Source organism: Leptonychotes weddellii, chromosome 2, assembly GCF_054177405.1.
Source record: "Leptonychotes weddellii isolate Sample4059 chromosome 2, ASM5417740v2, whole genome shotgun sequence".
In the NCBI taxonomy this organism is placed as follows: Eukaryota; Metazoa; Chordata; class Mammalia; order Carnivora; family Phocidae; genus Leptonychotes; species Leptonychotes weddellii.
The window spans coordinates 45,250,714-45,255,853 of NC_138370.1; the positions used below are offsets into that span (position 1 = coordinate 45,250,714).

At 39.9% G+C, this 5,140-nt stretch overlaps 1 pseudogene; it reads right to left on the bottom strand.

The window, feature by feature from the left end:
- Positions 1-1,442: 1,442 nt before the first annotated feature.
- The window catches only part of LOC102726747 (cytoskeleton-associated protein 2-like pseudogene), an 11,939-nt pseudogene continuing 8,241 nt past the window's right edge, over positions 1,443-5,140 (bottom strand).

The following is a 5,140-nucleotide window of genomic DNA, read 5'->3' on the forward strand; positions in this document are numbered from 1 at the left end:
CTCAATTTCCTCCTCGATAATTTTGAGAGGTTCTGGAAGTGTCAGTGCTCCAAGAACTTTGTTGTCTCCATGACTTCTGCATGATTTTTAGCGTTTTGTCTTTCTTCTTTTGCTCCTTGACTGTTCCATTTATTGCTATCCCTAAAACGTCAACTACGCGATCAGTACCCACTAGAGATACAACTCCATCTGCTACTGCCACAGATTCAAACATCTACCCTGGGGGCTGCCCTTGGTACTAAGATCTGCACCAATTATTACTGACTGCTAATGTTGAGGACCCTACTGACTAGGACAGGAATGCTGCCAAATATGCCATCCTTGTCTTCATCCATCGGCACAAATGTCATCTCTGATCTGTGTTCTCAAATTTTTAAGACCTCACATTATAGAAAAACACCTATGTCCCTTTTCTGTCTGTCTCTCTCCCATCCTCTCACTCCCTCTCTGTATTTTTCACTGTTTTTTTTTTTAACATGAAATTTATTTTTTTGTTGTAGATAATACTTAAATATTAAGAAAGCTGAAATTTTAAAATTCAAAATACGTTGGCTTGGTTTTTCTATACATTACCTTTACATAATGATTCTGATTTTACCTTTCCAAGAGCAGTTGCCCAGGAGGAAGGAAAAGCAAGCTGTCATAGTCTATGGGGCTTGTACTGTCTTCTCAGGCCAGGTGTCCCATAGCAGAGCAAAGAATTGAAGTGAAGAAGCTATGTCCCCTCCCCTCCTTTCTCCCTTGCTTCCTTTTGTTTTTACTTGAAGTGTTTCTGGATAATAAATGTGAAATCAGATGTGGATATGAAAAGCTAGATGACCACCCCAATTCAGAACTGTGTTTCATCAAAGGAGTTCTGGCACAGGCAGGACATGAAATGCCCCTCATCTCTACGGACACTGACAGAAGTCCACGTCGCACATAAAAGTCATTTGCAATCTCTGAGCAAAGCCACAGCTAGCATCAACTATGCAAAATGAGGGGATTTGACCACATGGTCTGTCACATGGCATCTAGTTGGGAAGGCTAGCTTCTAAGCACAGCTCCTCCTGGCTGGAAGGACTTGCCCTTTCTGCTAAGGTGGATGCTGGAAGGAAAGTCTTTCATGCTGTGGCACCAATTCTTCTGATACAAAAAAGAACTATATTTGAGAATAAAGTAGATCAATAAAGTGAAAACTTTTACCGTAATTGTGGGGTAAATTAATATTCAATAGTTTAAAATGTATGTATGCTACAAAACTATGGCAAACTATAGTCTTAAATAAACCAAAGACAGTCTCATGGGGATATTAAATTTGAGTAAGTTCAGTGAATTACTAAATTCTGAGAGCCCATAATCTGCCTGTCATTATACAGTTTTTTCCAGGTCACCTGGACAAGGGTATTCCTTCTTTCATGGACACTCTGAAACACCTTTGAAAAAAAAAAGGCCGTGATAAATTATGACTCAAGGATCTTAAACCCTAATGTTACAGGCAAAGCCTCATTTTTACGGAATATAAAACACTCTGTTTCTGCCACTTCTAATAGCTCATTAAGAGAAGCCACTACTAAATCATGTCCCTGCAGCATTTCCAGATAGCGGGACACATCTCGCTCAGTCCTTCCTTGTTCAACGCTGTACAAGACTGATGAGCTTCATGGCTTGCACTTCTGACGTTCCACTTACTCTAGGGATAGGAGGGGGATCTTAACTTGATACCAGGATGGTTATCCTGTTCTGTCTTGGTTCTTTGGGGTGTTGATGTAAACTGTTCTCTCTCTTTCAAAGACAAGACTTTTCAAATTCCATCTTATTGTCCAGCTCTTCTATTGATGTTATTATATCTGTTTCAGCAACTAAAGAGTCAGAAGTAACTCCTTCCATGATTCTGTTTGGGTATTGCAAAATATTATGAACAACTTCTCGCAACTCTTGTAACAGTGTTGCCCCATTTCTAATGGCCTCTTAGTACAGCCCGGTAACACCAAAAGTACTTTTTTGCCAACAACTTTGCTTCGCAGATCCAAAATGTAGCAAATTTTTCAGCCTCAGGAATACTGAGCAATACGGTCAATATTGCATTAGAAAGTACACCCTCTTCAATGAGCTGCAGACATTCTGTGAGAATGTTCTTAATTTTATTGGACAGTTTAAGTTGTGCTTTCTTTTCTTCATCTTCTTTTTCCATACTTTTCCCGAATGAAATCTTCATTTCCTTTATTATTTTTCTTCTTGTTTCAAGTTCCATAGGAGGCTGTTTATAGATTTTCCCCCTTAGATTTTTGCCAGTCTTCCAGTTGCTTCCTTCAATCTTCTGCTGTGATCTTCTTCTTAATATTTGGATTAGTTTGGGTCCCATTTGGGACTCTCCTTCTATTTATGGTTTTCTTACCAGCTTGAGTTTGGGGAGCTGTCTTATTGAGAAAATGGTTCTGGGGAAGAGTCTTTTTCAACTTGAAGTCCAGAGTCTGTGCTTTTTGTTGATTGCTGCTGCTGCATTTATTTCCATTGGTTCCATTTGCTCTTGTGTTAGGGGTGTTTGGAATGATTGAATTAAAACTGCCAACTGTCAAATTAGGCCTTTGGCTTATGGCTTTTGATTCTTGCAGTGTACATGGTGTCCAAGGTCTGAAACAACATTGAGTAGATTTCTGACCTTGCTCAATGTTTGGATGTCTGTTGTAATAGCTTCCCAGAAGCACACCAGGGTTTGCTCTACTTTCTGCTCAGTAATGGTGTGTGACTGTAACTTAGTTTCATTTGGTCTTTCATGTTTATCTCCATTAACCTTAATATCTTTTATGTCCTTGACCACCAGTTTCTTTGATGCTTGAGTCCTGCTAAGGAACTGAATGAACATAGGGAGAGGAAACTATCTTTGGGAGTTTTTCTCCTGGTCTTGCAAGATTTGTTCCTCTGGAGAGTTGCTGTGACTTTACTGGTGGAATCTTAACTTGTGTCTCTCCAACAAATTGTTTATTAGCTCTGTCTTTCAGAAAAGCACTATTCCCTGAACTTTCGCTCAAGACCTGTTTAGGAGCCAAACTGCTCTTGGTTTGATGATAAGAGTTAGTCTTTGGCTTAACTGTTGTCTATTATTTAGGGTTTAGCTTCCTTTCAGAGTCTGGTAAGGTTTGGGGCCAGTTCTCTTTGTTTGTCTGTTTTAGAAAGCTATCCAAGGCTTCATTTTTAACATGGTTATTGTCCACAGATTCTGCACATTTAGCATTTCATTGATCTGCTACAGCTGTTTTGTAGTTTTCAATTCCTGTATATTAAGTAACCCCATGGTTTTTCTAGACTGTTCTCCAGTAGTGGATGATCCACCTTCATGCTAGAAGGTTTACAGTTTGATTTAGAAGAAAAACATCCTGAAGTCAGCCTTTTGCCCGGAAGTTTTGGTGGCTCCAACATTGGCTTCTGGGATCCTGTGATATAAGCGGGTCTGGGCTGGAGTTTAATGCCCATGGGTCTTATAGCTTTGATAGGCAAAGCAACATGGTTGGTAACTAACATCCTTTCTGGGTTTGATAGTAGACTTAGAAGGTGGAGGATTCAGGGATGCCTGGGTGGCTCTGTCGGTTAGGTGTCCATCTTCTGATTTTGGCTTGGGTCATGATGTCATGGTCATGGACTCGAGCCCTGCATTGGGGTCCACACTCAACTAGGGAGTCTGCTTGGGATTCTCTCTCTCTCCCTCTGCCCCTCCCCCCTCGCACACTCTTTCTCTCTCTCGCTCCAAAATAAATGAGTAAATCTTTCAAAAAAAAAAAAAAAAGAAGAAGAAGGTAAAGGATTCAGACAACTACTCTTGGATTTTAGATAAGGCTTTGTGTTTTGGCACTTCAGTTTTCCCTTGGCTGCTAGGTGCTCCTGGAGCTTCCTCTGCTGCTCTTCTTCCTCACCATGACTCCTCTGTGACAGTTTTTCTTCCTGTACTTTTCACTGTCTTGTTTTTGTGTCTTAGGACACAGAGAAATGCAAGTTGGAAGTCTAAAGGGATATTTGCCTCTTGGACCTTATCCTAGGGGAGGAAAGATGGAAAATAAATAAGTAGATAAATAATCATTACCTATTAAGTGAATAAAGTGGGTAATGCAATAGAAAATAACAGGTATGGTGGCTGCTTTACATATGTCAGGAGAGCCTTCTTTGAGGATTATTTAACCTGAAACATAAAGAATAAGAAAAGTTAACCATGCAGAGCATTGAATATTCCATTTAGAGGCAAGAGCAAATTTATAGTCTTTAGGCAAGAGAGAGCTAAGTATATTGAGGAAATGAAATGAAGCTAATTTATCATTTATATAACTTGACTCTACTTTTAATTAGTTTTTTTTCTTAGTATTCACTTATACATGGACATAGACCCTACTGTTTTCTTAAATGCCTTAAATATGCCTATATTAAAAGGCTCAAGTGAAGTCCTCTCTGTAGGTCAAAATATAAAGTAGTCAAAAAGCCTGAGAAACCCCCAAAGCTGTGAAAACCCCAAAAATCTAATATCAGGTTAGGCTTTTTAAATGAAACTATAAGAAACTTGAGGTTTCTGGTTCAGCAGGTAAGATGCTTAGAAGTTGCCACTTTATTCTAACAACAAGTAAAAAGCTGAACAAAGTGAAAAATTAGTAACTTTTCTTAGATCTGTGAGAGAAGTGATGTCACAGAGCAAGCCAATGCCCTCCAAACTGGAGGAACCAACAGGCAAATACAAAGAATTGCAGCTTACTAGAGCAGAAACCCATGAGCAGAAATCATCACAGGGAAGGGAATCCTGAACTGTAAATGATGAATTGCTGAAGGCTCTGGGTGAATAAGTCTGAGAGGTAAAAACTGCAGGGAACTCAGAGTCATAGGAGGAGCCCCACACTTCAAGTTTTACCTCCTGGAGCTCTACTGGGTTAGCGAAGTGAATATCAAAGAAAAATCTCTTCGTGCTTACAGCGGGGAGAGGGGAAAAGGAAACATTTTGAAATATACCACAGCATTCTATTCTTAATAATGTCTGCCCTAGGAGAAACTATTTAAGCAAAGCCTAAGCTGCTGTGTTTTATTAGAGTCTAAACCTGAGGGAAGGGGTGCCTGGCTGGCTCAGTCGGAAGAGTGTATGACTCTGGATCTCAGGGTGGTGAGTTCGAGCCTCACATTGTGTGTA